Consider the following 26,571-nt stretch of genomic DNA (forward strand, 5'->3'; position numbering starts at 1 on the left):
CACTACTTCTGCCAGGGAATCTACTTGATCTTGTAGATCCTGTATAGTACTTGAGATGGCCTGCATATCTGAGATCAATTGGCGAGACAATTTGGTGTATTGAGTAACAGAGACCCCTAGGCTTGAAACCCCAGTTGTTATGGCAGTAGTGATGCCTAATCCTACAAGTAAGGGGATAAATTGTATTGCCCTTTTGGCTCTTCCCAAAAAGTGATCTATAGCTGGAATAGGTACAGGTTCATCTCCAGGGATAATGTCTATATCTGGCAGAAGAGTGGCTAAGACACAACGTCCTGTCCAGTTTACGGGCAAATAGGTATACGCTCTATTATTGCCACATATAAAAACTGAACTGTTTGGGGCACACAGCAATTGGGAAATATTTGTTGTGATGGAACCATTATTGAATTCAACGATTCCTACATCGATGTCGTAGGTGTTATTGAGGAAAGGGGAGTAGAAGCAAGGGGAGTTAGAAAATTCTAGGGGCTGCACTTGAAGGGGAGGAATTATGGTGCAGGAAGTATTGGATGTATAGTTTAAGTCATTGCTGGGTATGGCAAGAGGAATGGGATCTCCTAATGGTAAACATAGCCAGCAGTCATTGGCTAGACTAGAGTTGGAATTATTGAGCAGATTATGAGTAGCAGTGAGGAGGTCAAAAGTCTGGGCATCAATTTTTTCTTTCTCTCGGATTTTGGGCAGAGCCACAGGGTGGTAGCGAATTTCTGGATATAGAGATTTTTGCAACTCTTCAAGTTTTTTGTGCACCATAATTTCCCAGACCCTATCTTGTGGGCCTCCTCCGTCAGAGGTATGGAGAGGGGGACGAGTATTCCAGCAGACAGGCTGGCCTATTGTACCAGTGCAGCCAGCCACTTCAAGGTTATGGTTATTTCCCAAAACTGTAGGGACATTACTGGCCCCTATAGTGGGGTTTCTAGTTGTAGCTAAGATAGCAGTATAGTATGTCTTATTGCCAGAGGTGCATTCTTGATAAGTGGCATAGCAGGAGCTGTGCATAGTAGCCTTAAATGTGTCGCAAGGGCAAGTTGTAACGCCCCCTCCGTCAGATATCCTAGGGGTTGACACACACCTCCATTTGAGGGAGTCACTAGGCAGGTATGCTGTGTGAGCAGAGCAGGACACAGTTGAGAGGTAGTTATTTGGAGGGGAGGTCACATATCCCCCATAGCAATCACAGGGCTTACCATGCCATTGTTGTATATATGTAAGGGCCTCACGTGGATTACCGAAACTGGTATGAACCTGGTATACTTGGCAAGTCAGCACTAAGGTCCAGAGGGGCCTGTAGTTGGAGTTCATCTCTGTAATAGAAGGAAAGGGTACTCTCAGGGAGAGAGTTACTCCCTGGATTGACTATTGTTAGGTACCTGTCTTACCAGTCGCTCTGGCAGCCATCTGGCTGCATCATGAGTTTGGGAAAAAACACAAACTGAGCCTCTTCCCCAGATTAACACTGGGTCTGGACCATGCCATGTGTTGTCTAATGGGTCTTTCCACTTAACCATGGCAAATTGTTTTTTGGAATCAGAATGCCAAAATCGATCAGCTGCTGATTTGTTCAGATCATCTAAATTTTAAAAATTCAAAATAAAGAGTGTGTGATTAAGAATGTTTCTAGGGGTGCCCTTAGTAGGGTACCATTCTCCCTTTTTTATTTTTTCAATGGTGGTTTTTAAGGATAGGTGAGCTCTTTCAACTATTCCTTGTCCTTGAGGGTTATAGGGAATTCCAGTAATGTGTTTTATTTGTAATTTAAGACAGAAGTCTTGGAAGGCTTTGGATGTATAGCCAGGACCATTGTCTGTTTTTAGTTGTTTAGGTTTTCCAATTATAGAGAAACAGTGTAGTAGATGAGCTATGACATGCTTGGTAGCTTCGCCTGTTTGTAGGGTGGCCAGTATAAATCCACTAAATGTATCTATACATACATGGATGTATTTTAAGTTACCGAATTCTGAATAATGAGTGACATCCATTTGCCAGATCATGTTGGGAACTAGTCCTCTTGGGTTAATTCCTAAGTGAGGGACTGGTAGGTATGTTATACAGGTCTGACATTGTTTAACTATTTGCCTTGCTTGTTCTCTAGTTATTTTAAACATCAGTCTCAAAGTTTGAGCATTAAGATGGTGTAAGGCATGAGTAGCCTGTGCTTGGGCTAGGTTTGTATTTGTAGCTATGGCTACCGTCTTGGTTGCCATATCAGCCAGTTGGTTGCCCTGGGATAGAGGTCCTCGTAATCCTGAATGAGCTGTAATGTGTCCAAGAAAGAAGGGTGTTGTTCTATTATGTATTAACTGTTGGCATTGTAAAAATAACTTGGCTGTATGTGACACATGCTTGATTTGTGCTACTGTCTCTAAGAGGGGTACAGAGTGGACCAAATAGGCGCTATCTGTATAAATATTGAGTGCTTGACAGGGGAAAGCTGTTAAAACTGCAATTATGGCTTGTAATTCTACCAATTGAGCCGATGTCTGGCTGGTTTTGAACTTAACAGTGGTGTCAGCAAAGGTATATGCAGCAGTTCCTGTGGATGACCCATCAGTAAACACTAATAAGGCATTGTCTAAAGGTGTTTTACTGATGACATGAGGGAAGACAAAAGCATGTAGTTTACAAAATTGAATAAGCTTGTTTGGTGGGTAATGGTTATCTAAGTTACCAGCATAAGAGGCGCAAGCAATTGGCCACGTTTCAGTGTTTTGCATCAACCAATGGATTTGTGGCTTAGAATAAGGTTGTATGATTGTAAAAGGTTCAATTCCAAAATATTTTTTGCTATTGTCTCTCCCTAGAATAATTAAATCTGCTATGGCATCATAATAGGGGAGTAATACCTTTTTGGGTGATGAAGGCAAGTGGACCCACATAATAGGGTTATTTTGCCAGAATAAACCAGTAGGTGTTAGTGTTGTGTTAAATATTAAAAGGGTTAATGGCTGTGAATAGTCTATGTTAGTAACAAATTGCTCAGCAATGGCCACCTCTACTTTATTAAGTGATAAAAGAGCTTCTTTTGATAACGACCTAAGGGACTTAGGGTTGGGGTCACCTCTCAGGGTGTCGAATAAAGGTTTTAAGTCTCCCGTGGTGAGTTTTAAGTATGGCCGGAGCCAATTTATGTCTCCAAGGAGCTTTTGGAAATCATTGAGGGTTTGTAACTTATCTTTATGGATAACTGCCTTTTGATTAGTAATTTTAGGTCCATTTATTTGAAAACCTAAATATGTATAAGGGTCTTGTAGTTGTATTTTTTCTGGAGCTATTTGTAACCCCGCTGTGGTCAGTTCTTGTTTGAGTTGAGCAAAACACTGTAAAACTTTTTCACCTACTTGTCCTGCTATAAGAATGTCATCCATATAGTGTATAATATACATTTGTTTCCATGTCTCTCTAACTGAGTGTATGGCTGTAGCCACATATTTTTGACACAAGGTGGGACTGTTGGCCATACCTTGAGGTAACACTTTCCATTGGTATTGCTTCATTGGTTCTTTAAAATTTATAGATTGTAAGCTAAAGGCAAATCGTTTTTGGTCAGCAGGATGAAGGGGAATTGTAAAAAAGCAATCTTTAAGGTCTATGATAATTTTAAAATATCCTTGAGGGATTGCTACCGGAGAGGGTAGTCTGGGCTGCAGGGCACCCATGAGGATCATAGTAGCGTTTACTGCCCTTAAATCTTGTAAGAGTCTCCACTTACCGGACCTTTTTCTGATAACAAATATGGGTGTATTCCAGGGAGAGTTACTCTCCGCAATATGCCCTGCCATTAGCTGTTCCTGCACTAACTGTTGGGCCGCAATTAGCTTTTCATTAACTAAAGGCCATTGATCAACCCAAACAGGCTCATCCGACTTCCATGTTATGGGGTCAGCGCACTTTTGGGGTGCAGGCATGTCAATGGCGGAAGCTAAAAATTTCCAAACCCCTTTGTGTTAGATTGTCCTAAGGCTGGAATAGGCTGTTGAATACCATTTTCCCTTTTTCCCAGTCCTTTTCCGGGGCTATAACCTTGGGCTAGCATTTGTGCAGTAACTATATCGTTAGGGCTGCACATCATAATTTTCATCTGGGAGAGTAGGTCTCGGCCCCAAAGATTAACAGGCAATTGAGGGATAACAAATGGTTTAATGAGACCTGAGTTATTTTCTTTATCTTTCCAGGTGAGGTATTTAGAGCTTTGTCTGGGATTACTGCTTTGCCCAATTCCTCTTAAGTTAGTTAAAGTCTCTGTGGTAGGCCAGTGAGAGGTCCATTCCTCTTGTTTGATGATGGTTACATCAGCCCCTGTATCTATTAACCCTGTAAACAACTTGCCATCTAGCCACAAGGTCAGGGAGGGCTTTTGATTAGTAATTGGCTGTACCCAATATATGTCTGAAGATCCAAAACCTCCCATTCCTCTGTTAGGATGTTGGATTTTATTAGTAGTTTTAACCAAAGGCAATAGGATTAACTGTGCTATTCTATCCCCTTGAGGAACAGTAATGATACTGTTAACAGCCCTGGCCATAATTTTAATTTCTCCAATATAATCGTTATTGATTACTCCTGGAAAGACTTGTAGACCTTTCATGGTGACACTGCTTCTTCCCAGGATTAATCCAAAGTTATCAGGAGGCAAAGGCCCATATATTCCAGTGCCTAAAGCTTGTGCTCCCATCTCAGGCGTTAATACTGTGTGGGAGGTGGAACAGAGGTCCAGTCCTGCACTTCCTGGGGTTGCTCTACTAAGTCTTGAAATGGATTGTTGCTGCTGGCTGGAACAAAGCTGACCACCCCATAAGCTTGTTTCGGGGCCTGGGGCTGGCCCCTCATCCCGTTTCCCTGTTGGGATGGTAAAGGATTTCCCTGACTGTCAGTTTTAGATTTACATTCATTAGCCCAATGTTTTCCTCTTTTACGCCTTGGGCAAAGGCCTGGAACCTTTGCTTCGGAGTTTTTATTTGAATCCCCGTGGCAATCTTTTGCAAAATGTCCCCTTTTGCCACATTTAAAACACCCTCCTTTTTCTTTGTTCTTATTATTAAGGAAGTCTTTTACAGTTTGTCCACTGAAAGCTGCGGCCATTGCTAAACCCTGTTGATAGGAGGGCCCAATGTCTGAACAGAGACGGATATATCCAGTTAAGTCTGTTTTCTTTCTATAAGGTCGGATTGCCACTTGACAAGCTGGATTGGCATTTTCATAAGCCAATTGTTTAACATAATCTACACCCGCCTCGGCATTACCAAAAATCCTTCCTGCGGTTGTTATGAGCCTATGTACAAAATCTGCGAACGGCTCATCGGGTCCCTGCTTGACTCCAGTGAGTGAAGCTCCTGGGTCTCCTTTAACAGGGAGTTTCCTCCAGGCTTTTGTAGCGGCCGCCTGGATTTGTGAAAATAGTCCAGGGTCGTATTGCATCTGAGCATCAGTGTCGGTATAATTACCCGAGCCAGTTAACATATCAAAGTCCCAACCGTTTCCTGCCTGTTGGTTTCTTTTGGCTGTATCTCTGCAATTTTCAAAAAACTCCGATTTCCAAATCAAATGATCTCCCCCTGAGAGGACTGCTCTGACTAGTGTGTTCCAATCTGTTGGAGTAAGCCAGTTATCGGCCACAGACTCTCCTATAGCAAGAGTGTATGGAGCAGTAGCTCCATATTGAGAAACAGCAGTTTTTAATTCTTTTATGACAGTGAAATCAAATCCATTATGATGCCTCCAGGCCTGACCCTGTCCATCTACAGTTTCAGTTACTGGGAAGATATCTTTAGGGGAGGATTCTTCCCTGTCTCAGATAGTAGAAAATCTTCCATTTGGGACATGTTGTCCGGGCCGCTGAGGTGGGCGAGGGAAGCCTCCCATATTCTCTGAATTAGTTATACTCTCATTTCCTGTTTTTAATTTTTGCAGCCTAATGATTAGTGACTGATGTAACTCTTCTAGCTTAATTTGCACTTCAAGCTGAGCGATTTTTTCTTTGAGTTCCTCTTTTGGATTGACTACCGCCATTACGTTGGGTGCAGAAGCGCCACGTGTCCCATTATAGGGAGGCGGACGTGAAAAAAAGGGAGGCCAGTTAGGATTATGATACCTAGCTGCCTCTTCCTCTAAGTCACCCCAATTTACATCTGAAAGGTCAGGATTGTCGTTACTTTTATCTTTTTGTGATGTTTGCAGAATTGGGTATTTTTTGGGCTTTTTCTCGCCTAGCATCACTTTGTCTTTTACAGAAGGAGCCTTGGCCCCCTCGTCATCACTTTCAAGAGAAATAAGATCTACTTCTTTGTCTGGTGGGGGGCTCCCGAGGTCGGTCTGAGAAATGACCTTTAAAATCTCCTCAGTCTGGGCGACCGCAGCCATTACTTGTGGATCGGCCTCCTTTTTATCTATTAGATCCTTGATTAAATTCCAATAAGAAAAGGCGGTTACAGGAATTTTTTCTGGCCCAAAGGTATTGTAATAATCTTGAAAGGCGTCTCCCACCCTCCGCCATCTTTTTATATCAATGGTTCCTTCCTGTGGGAACCAAGGGCAGGTATCTTTCACAAAATCAAAAAATCTAAATAGGTCACCACTTTTAACCTTTACTCCCCGTGTCTTTAAAGCCTCTTTTAATTGCCCTACGTAGATTTGATGCTGGCTTAATTCTTGTCCCATTTCGGGCGTGTAACTTACCCTCAACTCTGACGCAGCAGGCTCCCGCGACGGTCGGAGGGATTTTTCTTTCACTTTAGTTGCCGGCCTTTCTATGCGCCCTCTTCCTCACGTAGTTCCCTCGTATCCAAGCCCCGCATTTGGGCGCCACGTGTCCCATCCAGCGGGATCGTTAACACAGACCTTGGAGGAGGGGGTGGGAATTTAGAGAGACAAGAGACACAAGAAATGGAGACAAGACAGTATCCTGATCAAGTCTCGTTTATTGAGGGTGTTGGTAGAGCTTATATAGGCTGGTAAGAAAGAGGAAGGGCAGCAGAGCAGGCGGGGAGGAGAATAATGAGAGACGTCACCAGGCGCATGCTCGGTAGACTTAGTCTTTCCTGGGCGCGGGAAGTTATCTACGCGTGCGTGGGGAAAGTTCGCGCGCGTGGGAAAAGTTGATGATGAAGAACCAGGAAGTGCGCCATCTTGTCTCCACAATGCGGAACTTAAGCAACAGAGGCCGCAGCAATTTCCGGGCCTCATGGCTCCGGACAGAAAATGTGGTACTTATACACAATGGAGTACTGTCCATAAAAAAGAATGAGATCCAGTCATTTGCAATAACTGGAAGGAACTGGAGATCATTATGTTAAGTGAAAAAAAAGCCAGGCAGAGAAAGAAAAACACTGCATGTTCTGAAACATCGCATGTTCTCAATTATTTGTGGGATCTAAAAATCAAATCAGTTGAACTCATGGAGATAGAGAGTAGAAGGATGATAATATCCCTTGGCTGTGTCCCCACCCAAATCTCATCTTGAATTGTAGTTCCAATTATTCCCATGTGTCATGGGAAGTACCCAGTGGGAGATAATTAAATCATGGGGGTGGTTTCTCTCATGCTATTCTTATGCTAGTAAGTTCTCACAAGATCTGACCTTTTTATACTGGGCTCCCTTTTGCTCGGCACTTCTCCTTGCTGCCACCAGATGAAGAAGGATGTGTTTGCTTCCCTGTCTGCCATGATTGTGGAAGTTTCCTGAGGCCTCTTCAGCCATGCTGAACTGCAAGTAAATTAAACCTCTTTCCTTTATAAATTACCCAGTCTCGGGTATATCTTCATTAGCAGCATGAGAACAGACTAATAATACAGATGGTTGCCAGATGCTGGGAAGGGTAGGAGCAGGGCGGGGTGGTGGGGGCGGGGCTGGGGAGAGTTCGGAGTGATTAATAGGTACAAAAACAATGTTTAGAAATAATAAATAAGACCTATTTGAGAGCACAACAGGGTGACTGTAGTCAATAATAATGTAATTGCATATTTAAAAATAACTAAGCAAGTATAATTGGATTGTTTGTAACAAAGGATAAGTGCTTGAGAGGATGGATACTCTGTTCTCCATGATGTGATTATTATGTATTGCATCCCTGTATCAAAAAATCTCATGTACCTTATAAATATATATATCTACTGCGTGCCCACAAAAACATTTTTAAAAAAGCATGATCATGTATGTCTGCATGTTACACGAGAATCTTGGAATCTGATCTTGGTGTTTCAAAACTGGGTTTAAGCTGCATATTGGGATTGTCCAGTGCCTGGGGTTCCAGCAACCAGGGAGGATTTGTGTAGCTCTGAACAGGCTCTGACTGCAGAAGAGGGATGATAATACAAACAAGAGGTAGCACATCAGGCTTTGTGTGAAACATTTGGCCATGTCATCAGTCTGCACTTTTGGCATGTGGGGTTGCTGCCTGTAGGTTCACCGGGAAAAGCACAAGAAAGTGTCTCTTTGGCTACTTCCCTGGAAAAACACAAGCTTTACTTACTCCAGGGCCTGCTAACCAGGTAGCACTAGGAATGCACATCTGACTTCCCAATTCTTCCTGTTTTGTACATGTAGGTGTAAGGGGCCATAAAAATTTGCTGAAGGAGAAAGTAATGCAGTGGAGCCTCTTTAATGGGTTGGTTTTTTTGTGCTATGATGAGACCTGCAGGGAACACCTGTGCCTCATTTATTCCTTATTTATCATATTTCTTGGTTTTCATGTTGACTACATTGTGTACATAATAAAACAAGAAGGAGAGACCAGTATGTAAAGTAGTTCTGGATAGAGTATGGAATTGGGCTGCCAATAGCATGATGCAGGTGAGATGGGCTAGCATCAATCTATGTCCTCTTCTAGATCATCAGGATAGTTGCCAACAAGGTCACAGTGGACTCCATAGAGCAACTGCCCTCAGGAGGCAACAGGTGTGTGAGGATGGCTCTTTACTTATGATGCTTCCTTCCCAAGATGTTCATTTACATCTGAAATGTATTTAAGCATTTTCCCCCGATACTGTATGCTGATGGAGCAGGTGAGTTCAACCTATAGGCCATAAAAAGTGGAAGGGAGGCTGCCCAAGAAAGATAAGAAAGATAAATACTTGTTAATGAAGACGATGAATTGAACTCACTTTCAAAAATCTATGTGATCATCCTAAGGCTGTATTAAAATGATTCTTCTTTTAACAGAGACATATTTTTACACCTTCCCAGGGAAAAAAATCATATAGTTCTTTAGGATCTATTTTCAATTTGAATAAATGAGTGGGGAGCAGGTGGATTCTGGCTCCCAGTCTCTCCACCCTCCTGAGTCTTTCTCTGTGGGAAGGAGAGAGAATTTCTCAGTGGAATAGTGAATTCCAAAACAGCATGTTTCAGTAACACATTTCAGGAAGTTCAGATTTTACCTCTTCTTTTTGGCAGGGTATGGTTTTGCCACTCTTTCTAAAAACAGATGATTGACTAAGCCCAGTCACCAGGATCCGGCAGTTGGCCAGGACCCTGTGTTGGGGGAGGTCCTTTTGGGTCTCTGGCTCAGATGAATTAGCAGCTCAACTGGGCTAGGCAAGCGCAGTACTTGTAGAGAAGGGTTTTGCAGGGTTCAGGCAGTCCATAGTGGTAGCCAGCATGAGCCCCTAAACATGAAGAAATTATTTTGAGATCTTACATGAAGTTGAAAGAAATATCACAACACGGTTACAAATTTGATTATTCAAAGATCAGGCAAGCTATAATTGTTTCTTCAGGTGTTATCACTGTCAACCTATATGCACAAGGATATGAAGTAAAATTCTATAGCTCCTAGAGGGATTATTCTGTCATTAAGTCTTGATTTCAACCTTTTATTTAAATTAGCTTTCACCTGTCTTTCTGAATCTCTTGAGTTTGTCTCCCCTGTGCTGCCTACATGCCTCTGCCTTCATAGGAAATATGATAGCTCATCATATTTTATGGGATCTTGCTACCGCTGCTATGCTGGACTGCAACCCTTTGTAAAGAGTCAAGAAGCTAATGAACATGCTCTTCCAGATAGTTAATCTTTTTTACCTAGTCCTTATTGGTCAGATGACCTTTCAGTCTCTTTGATCATCTTTGGCTGCAGATGACACACCCACTACATGCATGCATGAACTCACCGACGTGTGCACACATATACAATTGTATACAAACATGCATGCAGGGCATATATGCCCACAAAGCATTTCCATTTTGATTTTAATTGATATTTCCCACACTTTGAAATTGTCCTGCAGGATCATGTGATTGTAAGATGTTTAGGAACATGAAACCTGTGAAATGTATATGTGTGGAGTAACATGAAATTCAACTATATGAGTTTCCAGTAGGCACCTAAGTCCATTTTATGCTGCTCTAATAGAATACCTGATACTGAGCAACTTATAAAGAATATAAATTTTTTTCTCCAGTGTTCTGGAGGCTGAGATGTCCAAGATCAAAGGTGTGGCACTGGCAAGGGCCCTCTTGCTGCATATTCACATGGCAGAAGGTGAAGGATAAAGGGAGACAAATGTTGTGTCCTCACATGACAGAAAGGATTGATCTAAAAAAGTAACAAATTATGAAAAAATACAAAATGTGCAACAGGGACAAAGCCTACATTGCTAATGGTAAAATGAAAATAATCACAAAACTTTAGCTAATGAATGACACAGGAATGTACAAAATAAAAAAAATTCGAAAAAGTCAAGATAATAGTGGGATGCAATATTTTATATACTAAGTAGATAACAGAATAAAGTTAAATCAATAATAGGATTAATGAGTTGTGTTTAGTGGTTGTATTTGAATTATGTCCATCCAAGGAAGAAATAAACAAAAGCACAAAGGGAAATAATTTTCAAATAATAATTTGAAAATAATAAAATAATATTAGAGGTTTTTTGTATGTTTTTTTAAAAAAGACTTAAGACGAATAAAATAGACAAAATCTCATAAACATGACCAGGGAAAGAAAAAGAAATAACCATACAGTTTATTAGGAATGATCAAGAAGATGTAACTAAATCATTATTTGTTTACATTTAGCTCATTTAACATAAAAAAAAGAATTCTAATCCAATATATGCCAATCTAAAGACATGAATGAAAGAATAATTTTAAAGGATAATACAAAAAACAATCAATCATAGAATAAATATGAAAAAAGCTGAATAGAGCTTGAAAGAAATTATTGAAAGTATTTAAAAATAGCCAGTGAAAAAATGATAGACCCATAAGGCTTTAGAAATGAGTTCTTTCAAACCATTATATAACACAACATTTTTGTGCCACTTGAAATATTTGATAATAAAAGATAAGTTTTCCCTCTTTCTTTTCTTATAATTAGCTTGACTACGGGAAACTATAGATCAATTTCTTTTAGAAATGGAAATGCGAAATTCTAAACAAATAGTGACTGCATGAACTCTAGTATATTAAAGAAATTATGTGCTATGGCTAAGTAGGTTTTTATTACACAATTTTAATGATGGCTCTAATAAAATATATAATGATAATCCATTATGTTAGTAAGGGAAAACGTATGGCTATCTATTTATGATTAAAGTAAATTATAAGTAAAATAGGGCTAGAAGAATAGTTTATACATGTAATAAAAATATATCTAACAAAGCACTCAGCATCATACTTGAAATGCAAACACTAGAGTCATTTTCTTTACAAGTCAAGATTGTCAAGATTGCTCTCCCTGCTACATCACAATTCATGTACCATATAATAAAGATAGTATTTCAAATCAGTAGGATAAAACATAAATATTACTAATATTATTTGGAAAACTACAAAAAATGAAAACACTCAAGGAAACAAAACTCAGGAGGGTTCAAAGCATTTATATAAGCATAACTCTCAGTAGACAAAGGATGTAATGGTGAAACGATTAGCATACGTGGAAAGTATAAGTGCATGTTTATGTTAGTTTGGAGTGACAAGAGCTTTAAAACTAAAATGGAAATTATAAGGAAAGATTTGAAAGGAAATAAAGAAAAAGTAAAAGAAAAAATTAAAAGAAAAAAATTAAAAAAAATTAACTGAAAAAATATTTTTAAACAAATATGGCAGATACAAAGTTAATATCTTTATAAAGATCTGTTACAAATCAATAAATACATAAATAATCCTTAAAAAGACAGTTGACAGAAAAGGAAACACAAATTGTCAGGAGACAGGAAAGAAACGATAACGACCTATCACTTACCTTACTAGTTAAGCAACAATTGGTGTTGGAAAAATTGAGGGAATGAATGAAAGATAATCAATTAACTCAGGCCAGTAGAAAGCAGTGATTCAGATGCAGGCTTTGAAGTAGAACTACTTGAGTTAAAATGCTCTCCTACCACTTTCTAACTGCTAATCTCAGTTTACTTCTCAGTACTCAATGCCAACATTTATAAATTAACAGGGATTGCCTTTATAAAATCACCTGTTGAGGTTATGTGAAAACATGCCCACCCAAAACTTACAGACGCATATCTAAGCTTGATGTCTGTCTGCTTGTCTATTACCTACTTATTTATTTATGTCTGGCATCCACTGTTTATATATCTTTCTTTCTAATTATATTTCTATGTCTCTACTATCCAGAACCTACAAATAACTCAAACAAATTTACAAGAAAAAAACAACCCCATCAAAAGTGGGCAAAGGATATGAACAGACACTTCTCAAAAGAAGATATTCATGCAGCCGACAGACACATGAAAAAATGCTCATCACCACTAGCCATCAGAGAAATGCAAATCAAAACCACAATGAGATACCATTGCACACCAGTTAGAATGGCAATCATTAAAAAGTCAGGAACCAACAGGTGTTGGAGAGGATGTGGAGAAATAGGAACACTTTTACACTGTTGGTGGGACTGTAAACTAATTCAACCATTGTGGAAGACAGTGTGGTGATTCCTCAGAGATCTAGAACTAGAAATACCATTTGACCCAGCCATCCCATTACTGGGTATATACCCAAAGGATTATAAGTCATGCTGCTGTGAAGACACATGCACACGTATGTTTGTTGCGGCACTATTCACAATAGCAAAGACTTGGAACCAACCCAAATGTCCATCAGTGACAGACTGGATTAAGAAAATGTGGCACATACACACCATGGAATACTATGCAGCCATAAAAAAGGATGAGTTCATGACCTTTGTAGGGACATGGATGAGGGTGGAAACCATCAGTCTCAGCAAACTATCACAAGAACAGAAAACCAAACACCGCATGTTCTCACTCATAGGTGGGAATTGAACAATGAGATCACTTGGACACAGGAAGGGGAACATCACACACCGGGGCCTGTTGTGGGATTGGGGGAGGGGAGAGGGATAGCATTAGGAGATATACCTAATGCAAATGACGAGTTAATGGGTGCAACACACCAACATGGCACATGTATACATATGTAACAAACCTGCATGTTGTGCACATGTACCCTAGAACATAAAGTATAATTAAAAAAAAAAAAAAAAAAGCATGAGGTGAGAGGGCAAGGAAGCAGAGAGAGAGAGGAGAGAGAGAGAGAGAAATTGGGTCTGTAAGGGTATACATTCAAAGATAGTTCAGTAGTTATATCTTGCAAATTTTTGTCTCTATTTTTACAAAGGTATTTAAGCCAAAAATATATAACATCTATAATAAAATTACTGAAACATGATTTAAAAATGACAGGTAGTATGGTGAAGACAGTTTATCGGCTAGTGTATTATTAGTCCTCTGGGTAATCCATGACTACCTCACACTAGGTAAACCCTGAAATCTCAGTGGCTTAGTGTGTGCTTTAAGTTTTTTTCTTGCTCACATTACTGCTTTGTGGAGCCACTCCACTTGGAACATATGGCCTCTAAGGTTGCCATTTCAAAGGAAGAAAGTAACTGGAAGGTTAATGTGGACTTTTTAAGGGTTTACAGCATTTATTCTCACATTCCTTTGGTTTAAACTTTGTTATATAGTCCAAACCTAATTGTAAAGGGAGCTGGGAGATGCAGAGAAGCCATGGAGATATGATGAGCATGAATGGCCTCTGCCTTTGCTGGAGTCTGAATGGGACCAAGCTCTCCAGGATAACCCAGTTGCACTAACTCTTTAGAACCATCTCCAGAGTTTGCTTCATTCTAATAATGGCTTATGCAATAACACCATCACCTGGGAATTGGTTAGAGAGTCTTGAATTAGCCCTCTATTTTCATAAAAGATTATAAATCTGGCCCATATATCAACATGATCATCATTAAACCCAGAATAGATCTGCATTCTAGGTCAGAGGATAAAAACACTGCTTTCTAATTCTTCCCTAATGGTTAGCTGAACTAAGAGATACTTGGAAGTGAATATGAGGGATTTCTCTTTGAAAGTATTATAGTTCTTAGACCAAGCAGGACAAATAAAAATACTCTATAAATTCTTCATATTATTCCCTTCCTTTCCCCTTCATTACATCTCTGTCTCCACCCCTCAAGATTGCGTTCATGATCTGCACGTTGGTTTCATGGCTGAAGGTCCTAATAAACCTATTCTTGTATTTGCATTTGGTTTATTGTGCACAACATATCTGAGTGGTTCATGTATGAACCTCCAAGTAAGAAATTTCTTTCAATACTGAGTTCATAAGAAAAGCTTGGCTTATTTTGAGAGACGTTTCATTTTATTCATTTATTATTTCATGCTTTCGTTTTTGCTTTGACCACCAGAAGGCACACTCAAAACATTAGTTCAACTAGCACACATAGGACATTAAGGACTGTGAATATGTATTGCACCATCCTCACCCCCATGCTGATCTTTCATTTAGATTTACATTTTTGAGTCCTAAATTTTCATTTTTATTTATGTTTTAGTATTTTAACATGTATTTTAAAATCACCTTAATTCCCATGTGCCAAAGGAGGAGTTATAAATTTATTCACCCTGGAGAATCAGCCAGCCCAAGAACTTCCAGGATGATTACTTGAAGGGCTCTTTTGATACAGTCAGTTGGGGTGCATTTGGTTATGAAGCCAAATTTTACAGAAATGTATCAATTTATTGGGCATTCTCCTGTGCATATTTTATTAAAGAGAAAGCTTGGAGGATAGGACGTTTATGGGAAGTAAAGAGAAATGTGACAGTCAAATTAAAAAGGAACAAAAGTATAGCGAGTCCTTTTAGGATTCACAAAGGGTTTTTGCATTCTTCTAGTCTAGAGGGCATGTTTGTATCTCACTTATGTATTGCTTCACTAATGAGTGGGGAAATAAGGCACTGACTAGACTATTAATATCTCTCTAAAGGTAATAGTCATAAGTAAAAATAATAGGATTTGCCCATTTCTCAGAATATAGAATGTTGCAGATAGAGAGCAGTATTAGATTGTGCCTATGACCTGGTTTCCATGGCAACACATTCATTATCTTATCTCATTCTTTTCTAAGTTACCCAATTTAACTGCCTTATCCTTTTTATCACAACTCCCCCTCATTGAACACTTACCAGATCCTTTTCTGATGCTATGTAGGCAGTATAACAGCTTTCGCAGCTGCTTGCTGAATGAAATGGGAAAATGCACACACACTCACACGCACACACACAACCCTCTGGGAGTATGTGTAGGGAGAGGAATTTCAGCAGTATTTCAGGATCAAGGGATGCAAGTGGCAGGTATGTGGTCTATATATATACACACACACACAGTGCATCCCTCTGGCACATTTTGTGCTGAAATGTGCCCCGCCTTAGTGCACACAGCTGCCATGTGTCGATTTGATCGAGTCTGGGTTCTCCTGACAGTGTGACAGGCTATTAATCACATGTGACCAAAATAGCACACAAAGGAGGACACTTCTGTTTTTTTCTTTCCCTGGGTGGGAATGGGTGATTTGCTGAAACTCCTTGTCTTTGCAGTCTTTGTGGTTTCTTTTTTTAGATTTTGTCTTTGTGTCACCCTTCACCCTTATTAGAGGACTTCTCATTTAGAATTGTGAAGTAGGTGTGTTATCTTGGTTGGTTGAGGTCACAGGGACGAAGTCAGCAGAATAGAGATTACTTTAAAAAAAATAGACACCTATTTTTATATTGGCCTGTTTCCTCCTGAGACCCATTGAGAGAATCATATGACTTCACAGTTATTGCTTTAATGGCTTTATCTTACTTAAGGGGATGTAATATTCAGGAGTTAAAACCTTTTAATGGCCAGGTCATGGTGACAGTAAATGCTTATCTTTGTATGTGTTTATAAATATGTAACCTGGCATATTTATTATGTTTCTACATATTCTATTTCAAAGTGAGGTAATCACATGCTATGCTGTTGGAAATTTCTAGTAGGAGGTAGTGAGCCTTTCATGCCAGAGTCGGCTGTCACATGCATTGCCTTGCTCAGGAGTGGGCTGGGCACTTGATGTGTCTAACCCCTTCTATCCATGGTGAGAAATGGCCAAAAAGGAGTGGACTTGATTTCATAGTCCCTATAGCCCAAGAACATAAATTATGTTGGCTTCATTTGTCACTGTGCCTGAGGTTGGAGTACAGATTTATGGATTCCTGTTTGCGGCAGAAAGATTATGGGAGATGGGCAAGATCAAAGCCAGGAGAGCAATGTTCAACCATATTCCAAGGAGGAGTCAGCAGACATTTTCTGTAAGTGGCCAGATAGGCTTTGCAGATCGTACAGTCTGTTACAACCACTCAACTCTGCTTTTGTAATATGAAAGTGGTCACAGACAATATATTAATGAACGCACATAGCTGTGTTTCAATAAAAATTTACTTACAGAAACAGATAGTGGACTGAATTTGACCACAGGCCATAGTTTGCTGATCCCTGTTCTTAGGAATGGGACCAAGTACATAGTAACTACTGAGATGTGGAGTCAAGCAAGAAATATGGGGTGATCAACAAATCTGGCAAGAGACAAAGTAAGAAGTAATAGTAAAACTTGACAATGAAATTATAGTCACCGTATGCCAGTCAATCTTCTAAGTATTTTACACAGATTAAATCACTGCACCTTTGCAACAACAATCCCAGGAGATAAGTACTGTTAGACTGGCTGAGAAATATGGAGGTTATATAATGATCCCAAGGTCACAACACTAGTTAGTGACAGGGCTGGGAACCAAATACAGGTTTTAAAATTCATGTTCTTAATCAATGTGGTTTATTCATATTGTAAAGCTGTCAAACGAGAGGTGGTCAGGAGGAGTTCTGGGGATGGAGTTCATATACCGCAGTAGACCTTATATTGTCTCAGAGTGGGCTGAATTTGAAAGCCCAGAATGGGTTGGACAGGCTCTACATCCACTACCCTGGCACCAAACTGTAATTGGGTGGGGCTGGAGAAAGGCAGAGGCTGACAGAAAATCTCCACTATGACATTAATTTTCTTTGCATATGAAATATACAAAGAAATGTGTGTACAAATATACATATAAAGAGTATACATAATTATAACGTAAGGAATAATAATAAAGTAAACAGCCTTGAACTCACTGTCCCACTTAGATTACTATTAAGATCATAGAAGGTTCCTCCAAGTGTCCCTCCCTAGTTCTACTCCATTCTGTCTCCCCCTAAATTAACCTTATTTTCATGTTTAATTAATATTTGCCTTTTCTTTATAGTTTTGTGACATATGTGTGGAGTCTAAACAGTATATTATTTGGTATTGTCTATTTTTACCTTTTATATGAATGGAATAGTGACTATTTCCTCAGCATTAAACCTTTTAAGTTCATATATCTTGTTCCATCTCATTGTAATTCATGTATTTCTATTGCTGTGTAATATTCCATTGTATGAATATACTCTATTTATTCATCCTGTTAATGGCCATTAGGTTTGCTTTAAGTTTTAATCTATTATGGATAATGCTATTATAAACATTTATGTATGTATTTCATCTTATGGTGTACAAATACAGTAATTTCTCTAGGAGATAGTCACATGAATGAAATTCCTCGCTCATAGACTGTAAATGCATTTAATTTTGAGAGGTAATGGAAAACTGGGTGCAGTGGCTCACGTCTGTAATTCCAGCATTTTAGGAGGCTGATGTGGGCTGATGGCTTGAGTTCAGGGGTTCAAGACAAGCTTGGGCAACATAGCAGAACCTCATATTTACAAAAATACAAAACATTAGCAGAGCGTGGTGGTACATGCCTGTAGTCCCAGCTACTCAGGAGGCTGAGGTGAGAGGATCTCTTGAGCCCGATAGTGGAGGCTGCAGTGAACCTAGATTCAGCCACTGTATTTTAAACTGGGTGACAAGGTGAGACCCTGTCTCAAAGAGAGATAATGGAAAATTGTATTCCAACATGATTGTAACAATCTATTATGTCCACCAGCAGTGGCAGAGAGTTGGTGTGGCTCTATTTCCTTGCTAGCACTTCATGTTTGCTAGTCTGGTAGATGTGACACAGTGTCTCATTGTGGTTTTAACTTGCATTCCCCTGGTTACACTTGAAGGTTTCTTCTCAGGCATTAATATTATTGCCCTTACACTCTTCCTGATTATTATGGACAGATATCACATAGACTCTTGCATGGTTTATGGGGAACCAGCCTTTTTTGGTCTCCTTCATGCTGACAGGGTTAGTGGATACGCAGCAATGCAAACAAAGAAATATCCTCTCTGGATGCAATTGAACAAATTTGTGCCTCCTCATGAATCAAAATTCCATTCTTTCTCCTAGGTTTTGGAGGGAGAAACACCCAGGTTCATTACAATAATATTCTATCCCTATCACAAACTAGCAGAAAGAACTTGAGAAAAGTTCTTTAACTTCTTGAAATTTTAGTTGCCTCAGTAATAAGATAAACACAATAGTATTTCTCAATGCAGGACATTGACTGTTGATTCTAAGCTCTTCCTAGTTTTTTAGGGGCTAAAATTCTGAAAACTACCTTTTCCAGACCCCCTGGTCAACAGGGTTCTGGTTTAAGTTTTTGCCAATGTGAGACACATAGGCAGCCCTTTAAGACAGAAGAGGAGAAGCATTTGTTGCTCTCTTGTTTTGAAGAATAGCCATGTAGACATGTAACGAACCTGAAATTCACAGTAGCTTCCAGGTGAACTTCTGTGAACCCCACATCAGTGTGACATGCAGATGAGATCATTGGCAGGGGCTTTCTCTGGTTCAAATAGTTTCTAATTTCTTCAAAGCTAGCAGAAGTTCTCAACAGCCTTCAGTCTTTAGTCATTGTATTTAATACTCTCTGTATTAATCCATTTCTCTAAAACAAAGTGGTTTTCAAGAGAATTCTGAACTCTAAACCTGAATTCTGATTGCTATACATTACCTCACCCTACCTAACTACTTTGGACCATTGTGAAGATTAACGGAAAAATTCATGTGTAACATCTAGTATTAGCCTGGCACATAGTGGATGTTCTATAAGTACTCACTTTCTCCACTTGTTTTTTTTAAGAGGATTATCTCCAACTTTGAAATGTAGAAATGGAAACAGATGGAGAATGGTGAGGAAGCTTGCTTTAGACAGTAAATTAGGAGACCTTGGATGAGCGTGCATATGAAACTTGGTTTCCATGACACCAGGCCAGGGCTTGAATGCATCTTCTCCAGCACTGCCAAATCTGTGGTGAGGGTCTCAAATGTCTGAGAGCCAGCTTTGTGTGCTGCTCGCCAGGTTCAGTCTCCACCAGGTGTGTTGGAATTGCCAGCATCCCTCTCTCGCTGCGAGGCTGACTTTCTTTATGGTGTTGACTCTGAATTTCATTTAAAAAATCTCTACCTAGAGTGATTCCTTGATCAAGTTCCTGCTAATACCTGCCAGGAAATTTTCTAAACCGTTTTCTAGGTTGAGTCAACAAATAGAAACTACCTCCCTCCACACTGTTGAAGCTTCATCTGGAAAGTAATTGGTGTATCTATGGCCTGTTCATTTCTCCACTGGCCTCAAACAGGCTTGAAATAAAGCTCAACGTGTGACTGGTTAACAATCAGAAATGTTGACAGGCCTGAGCTCATTTCCCGAGACTCCTCTGTGACTGCGTTTTGGCATTTTCATAGTCCTTCATGAACAATCTCAGAAAAGCTAGGCTGCAAATCAAATTCTATCTTCAGAGTTCTCGCTCTTCTTAAAATATCGAAAGAAATGCTACACGGAGAGGGGATGGTATCCTCTTCCCTTCTCGGCATCATCCTTCCCATCTATTTTCTGTGTGAATTAAGCTAAGCATGCCTCTGTTGTCCTCAAGTTTCTCCATTCTAAACCTCCTCTCCTCTTTTAAGATCCCCCTTTACACATCAAAGACTCAGTGTTCTGAATGAATGTATATTAATGTGTTCCCTCTCCAAGGGAAATGTACATTTTTAAGGCCCGTTTCCACCTGGTGTGGAAAGCTCTGCTTACTTTTGTCCTCAACACACATAAAAAATGCCTTATGTGTAACTGGCATAATGATAGGCAGTAGGGACAAGAATGCACAAACTCTTCCTGTTCTCAAGAAGTCCAGTAGGGAAGACATTACTGTCAGGCCTCTGAGCCAAAGCTAAGCCGTCATATCCCCTGTGACCTGCACATACACATCCAGATGGCCTAACTGATGACATTCCACCACAAAAGAAGTGAAAATGGCCTTTTCCTGCCTTAACTGATGATGACATGACCTTGTGAAATTCCTTTTCCTGGCTCATCCTGGCTCAAAAGCTCCCCCACTGAGCACCTTGTGACCCCCCCACCCCTGCCTGCCAGAGAACAACCCCCTTTGACTGTAATTTTCCTTTACCTACCCAAATCCTATAAAACGGCCCCACCCCTATATCCCTTCGCTGACTCCTTTTTCGGACTCAGCCCGCCTGCACCCAGGTGAAATAAACAGCCATCTTGCTCACACAAAGCCTGTTTGGTGGTCTCCTCACATGGACGTGCATGACGATTACCATACAGTGTATGGTGCCAGCTTGTCTGTGGGAGCTCAGGCTTGGGGAAGGTCGTGGGTGTCAGAGAATGAGCTTGAAGAGCAACTTGGGCAAAGCAGGGGAGGACTCACACTGAAGCTGAGTAGCTGCGGGATTTCCATCCCTCTCGGGCTGCTGAAACTCCCTCTGGGACATCCATGAGACTTTTCCTGCTCACTGGATCTGCTGGCAGAACATGTAGGGTGGCTTTGTCTGAGAGTTCAGCTTCAAGAGAGCGTCATCCTGAGGAGCTGAGAATGTGTTCTTTAGGAACAGGGACACTACAGGGAGGTACGAGAGGAGCTGCTGGGAATTGGTGGGAATTTTGTGGGTGGCGGGAGTGACCTGCAGCCTCTCCCTTTGTTCTACAACAAGGCAAGCCCCCTTAGGCACACACAACACCAACACAGAGCACAAGTGGCCAGGGACCTGTCCGTTTGTCCATCTGTGTGTCTGCAGTTATAGTAAGGCATATTATCAGAGCTGACTGATGGGCTTCCCATGGTACTCTTGGATCCCAGGCCAGACACCTCTGCAAGCCTCTAAGCAACTCCATAAGACTGACCCCAGGGCTGCAGAGCCAGGCCAGAAGTGTTAGAGATGGGTGTGTGTGTGCTTTTCAGAGAGAGAGGACATGATGATTCACTAGTCATTTATGGAACACCTGCCTTGTTCCAGCACTGCACTTGGTAAATGACAGAATCCCTGCCACAGACCAGTGGGGGAGACAAAATGTGAATTATCACAGCACAGGGTGGGGACCATTTTCTTAGGAACTATCCGGAAAATATGTCAAGATTCAGGGAGTTTAGGGGGAGACGTGCTGATATCAGGGGTTGGAGACCTGATTTAGAGGCTTTGGAATTAGGAAACTTTTGTAGTTTTAGTGCCCTAAAAGCACATCCTGAGATAGGGATCCGGGTAAGTCATTTTTTGGGCAATGATCTCAGGCAGCACAGTAAGAGAGTGGGGAAGTGGGACAGGGTGGGTGGGGAAGGCCAAAAGGGTGCATTGGTAAGCAGGTCACTGCCATAGGCAACAGGTGTCAATCCTGATGGTGACCTTTTAAGGGGCTGTTTAGAGCACACATTTCAGATTCTGTCCCTGTAAGGGGTGAGAAAGCTGGGACATTTACTCACTAGCTCCTATCACCGCTGAGCATTGAGAGTGGCTCCCAGGATGTTACCCCCTTGGCACTTCTGGCCTGTCCTAAGCCCAGACTGAGCATACGCCCAGGACCCGAGAGTGGTGCATATGGAAAGAGTCTGCGGGTGACCTCCAAGGTGGCCTGAAAGGACTTGGGTGGGCCCTGACACTTTCTGCTATGGGAGCCAATAGAAGGGAAAGGATGCATCATGAAGCTACTTGAATCAGAGCTGTTGACCATGAGATGCTGTACCCTCTAAGCTTCATTTCACTTTTTCAATTTTGTTTACTCTTTTTGATGAATGGAGGGAGGGTCAGATTATCCAAAGTGTCCTTTTTCCCATTTTTATACTATGGTCATATATGTCGGAATAAAGTAAAAAAGAAAAAATGTATATATAGGCTGGTTTGTGTTAATTGGAGTATATGAGTGTGTAAACATATACATTTATGTTCATTTACATATAAAGGTGTAGGTAGGCCGGGCACGGTGGCTCACACCTGTAATCCCAGCACTTTGGGAGGCCGAGGCAGGTAGATCATGAGATCAGGAGTTCAAGACCAGCCTGGCCAAGATGGTGAACCCTGTTTCTACTAAAAATACACACACACAAAAATTAGCTGGGTGTGGTGGCAGGCACCTGTAATCCCAGCTACTCGGGAGGCTGAGGCAGGAGAATTGCTTGAACTCAGAGGGCTGAGATTGCAGTGAGCCAACATCATGCCACCACACTCCAGCCTGGGCAACAGAGTGAGACTCTGTCTCAAAAAGAAAAAAAAAAAAGGGTAGATATATATGTGTTTGTACATCTTATGTATGGGTTATGTGATTTCTCAGTAAGATAACACTAGCCAAAAAGGAGGAGGGTCATTCTTTTAACATACACTAGGGCCCTCTGTTTTACTTGGTGATCAGTTTATTTCAGTTCAGCATATGTTAAAAACAACAATGTTAGCTGTGCCTTCTGTGTTTTATCTCTAGAGTTAGGTTTATTACTTAAGTGCTTTACTGGGGAAGCTAGTCTGACAAGTTTTGATTTTAGAGCCATCTCATTTCCTGGCAAAGCATCTCCATCTTTTCCTACTGTTTTTTAAGGCGGGAATAAAGAGTGGTCATTTTTTTATACCAAGGAGTATATCAAGCAATATACCAAGGAGAGTATCAGGCAATTGGATTAAAGGAAATGGAATACATTTGGCCTTGTTTGTCAGATCCCTTTGTGGTTTTCCTCATTTGTAAAATGGGAGTGATGCTGTCTGTTGCAGAGGGTGATTGTCAATATGTAATGAGATAATGGATCTGAGAAGACTTCTAGACTCCAATGTCAGGCAGGCTTCAAGGAGAGACTAAGAGGCAGCCTGATTCCAGGAACATCTAAGAACTTTACCCAGTGGGTGTGTTGGAGCATGGGGTTAAGGCAGTAAACAGCTTGAACACTTCAACTGACGCAGCCTAAAGACACCTCTGTGAAAAGGAAGAGCTCCCTGTGAGCAATCTAAGTCCATCAACTGTATGAGCAAAAACTGCATTAGACACAGGGAGAGAAAAGCGGATGTGGCAGGGAGTGGGAAGTGCTAAGAATACATTTGGAAGGTCCACAACAGCATTTCACTTCTTCCACATGCTATTTTTCTTTGGCAGTCATTATTATCATTCTAGAAACAATGCGACTTAGAGAGTAACTTCAGAAAAGCATTTGAATCCAGGTCTCTCGGATGCTCAAGCTTACCTTCCTTCTGCATGGTGTTGCAAACCCACGAAAGAAGCCTGGTATTGCTACTTAAAGCAGCCTGGAATCATCACTGTTGCAATGCTGCCTTTTTGTCACGGAAGCAGGAAACATAGGAGGCCTTGTGTAACTGTAATAGGTTCATTACCTGATGCACACAGTAAGTCAGTGAACTGAGACACCATGTTTCAGCAGAGAAAAGTTTAATCATAGAGTCACCAAATGAGGAGACGGGAGGAACCCTCAAATCCCTCTCCTGAGGTTAGGGATTTTTCAGGATTTTGGAGTGGACCAAATTGTGGAGAATGTTGATTGGTTGGAGAGTACAGGGTGAAGTCATGGGACAGGGAGATGAAGAAGCTATATTTTTATGCTGATTTGATTCCTCTGGGGGGGGTTTCCAACTGATTGACTTCAGCTGTTCCACCGGAATTTGGGATCTCAAAAACATCTTAAGCAATGCTTAAACAAAAGCCTTATAATTCTGTCAGAGATCTTGTCTATAGGAGCAATGGGGATGCAAATTGTCAGTATCTAGTGCTATGTGATTTTGGCAGTAAGGAAGTGGGCCAAAGCGCAGCATGATTGATGTTTAATTATAACCATATTTCTCTTTAGAATTCTTGTTAACCCTGTGAATATGGCTTCACTTGCTTATTGGCTGAAGGTCTACAAGGGCTCAATTCACATATCTGATCAAACCTGGAGTCCAGACTTTGTCCTGATGCCTGGTAAGAACCCTAGGTTCAAGGATGCCTTTACTGTGCCCCTGAAATTTTCCTCCTAACCTCAGGATTAGTTCTCACTCGCCACTCCAGTTTCTACTCCATGCATTTCTTGTCCGCTCTCTTTTCCAGGCATCCAATTTTTTTACAATTCCTAAACTTGCCACACTAGTCCATGCATCCATGCCTCTGCCTGAAAATGCCCCTCTTCTTTCCCACAATTATCTTGCTCTTTTTCTAGGGCTCGTATCATGTGTCTTCTTTCCCATGCAACCTTTTCAGACCTGCCCAAGCAGAAATTACTACTCCCTTCATTGTGTCATCACAAACGTATGCCACATTGTGTACTTAACTCATTGTTAACTCATTGCATTGCCATTATAAATTTGTTTTTCTATGGCAGAAACTGTTAAGACTCAGCAACAGTGTGTTGTGTGTTCTTCTATATCTCCTAGACCCCTTTGCCATTAGGTCGGCTCTGTATGACTGAGTTCTGGCCAATGAGGTATGGGCAGAAGTGATGTGTACCAATTCTGAGCTCGACTTTTGAAGTCATCCCATGTGATCCTCCCGCCATCTACCAGCCATCTCTTTTTGATCTTGAAGGTCTTATGCCTCAGATTGTGTAACTGCGGGGTGAAGGAAGGCCACTCAACCCACATTTGGACATGATGTAGGCAAGAAATACCTTGTAATGTATTAAGCCACTGAAATGTTGGGTATGTTGGGCAGATGGCATTAATTACCTTGATTAATATGATATCTGTTTTCTTTCTGTTATTTGTGAGTTCCTTGTGGATGAGGATGTTGACTAGTTATCTAGGCATTCTTAACACCAAGCAAAAGTATAATAACTAAGAAAGACAAGTGAAACATTTCTCATGAAATTTCAAGTAAGGGCATTTCAAGTTCTTGCACAGCTACAGTTTCGAGGCCCAGTGGCACATTCTCATCTTGGCTGACAATCGGATAAGAGGATTCTTATGTGGCTGCAGCTTTATCAGCTTGGGTAGTTTGCAAAGTTAGCCACTCAAGATTGGCTGCCTGTTTGTACCTTGTGTTTTCTGCTACAGTTCTCTTTTCCCTTCTTTTGTGCTGTGGAAATATATTAGCAGAGCACTCAGATTTCATGTTCAAGGTTAGAATACAACTATTCCTGCTTTATGTTTCTTCATTCACTCCATCACTGATTCTGAAGAGGGAGGGAATAGTCAGGTCCGTCTTCCCCTTGAGAGTCTCATCTGACCACCAGCCTCATGACAAATTGGGAGCACAATGTTTGTGATGGACTCTACCAGATAGAACTAAGGAATTGATGCATGGAGGAGCACAGGCTGTGTGGACGTCCATATTGATTACAAATATCGTAACAGATTTGAACTATATTATTTATATAAATCTCAAAGCCTTCTCTAAAAATTTCAGTTTCCTAGGGCAATGGCCAAAAGACATAGTATTGGTTGTGGTGACAACCAAGAGTCAAGTCAACTAAGTACCAAGTGTATACATGTCATTTCATTTCATCCTCTAGAGCAATTCTAGGGAGCTGCATGCCTATTTATCAGATGAGGGAAAGAGATTCACACGGGCTGGTTAAGCATGTCCAGAATCCCACGTTTGCACACATCACAGGCTGTGTAGCTCTCTGTCCTTGTTGTTTCTACTCTACTGTGCTCTGTGACCTCATTTCTCAGTTTCCTTATTGAGCCTCGTTTAACTGCCTGGTGTCCTATGTGTGTCCCAGCTCTGCAGTTCCTGCTGTCACGAGCTGGTACATGTGATTTTTCTTCTCTGTCGTTCTTTCCTCCTTTGTAGCAATTTTCTGCTTGGAGTTGGAAAGAGAAGACACAAACCCCAGTGAGTGTACTTTCTCTTCCAGTGAGAGTGCTCGTTCCTCTCTCACTACACTGGGGTATGGTCACCCCAGAAAACAACTGTTATTCTGGTTGGAAGATAAAAATTGGAGACTGTTGCATATTTTTCTTCCCACTAAGACTGAGAAAGAATTATCTCAAGTGAACTAAATCCTCTGGTCATGAATAGATCAGACTGATTGATTATCC

General features: G+C 40.8%; 1 long non-coding RNA gene across 1 annotated transcript; it reads right to left on the reverse strand.

Annotated features, from left to right (window-relative positions):
* Positions 1-1,291: 1,291 nt before the first annotated feature.
* On the reverse strand, positions 1,292-6,755 carry LOC115899989. The gene is made up of 3 exons (XR_004059651.1): positions 6,697-6,755; positions 6,346-6,407; positions 1,292-1,328 (listed from the first exon to the last, which is right to left on the reverse strand). It is a non-coding gene; the product is annotated as an uncharacterized LOC115899989 (long non-coding RNA).
* Between the last annotated feature and the right edge of the window lie 19,816 nt (positions 6,756-26,571).

Source organism: Rhinopithecus roxellana, chromosome 1, assembly GCF_007565055.1.
Source record: "Rhinopithecus roxellana isolate Shanxi Qingling chromosome 1, ASM756505v1, whole genome shotgun sequence".
Lineage (NCBI taxonomy): Eukaryota > Metazoa > Chordata > Mammalia > Primates > Cercopithecidae > Rhinopithecus > Rhinopithecus roxellana.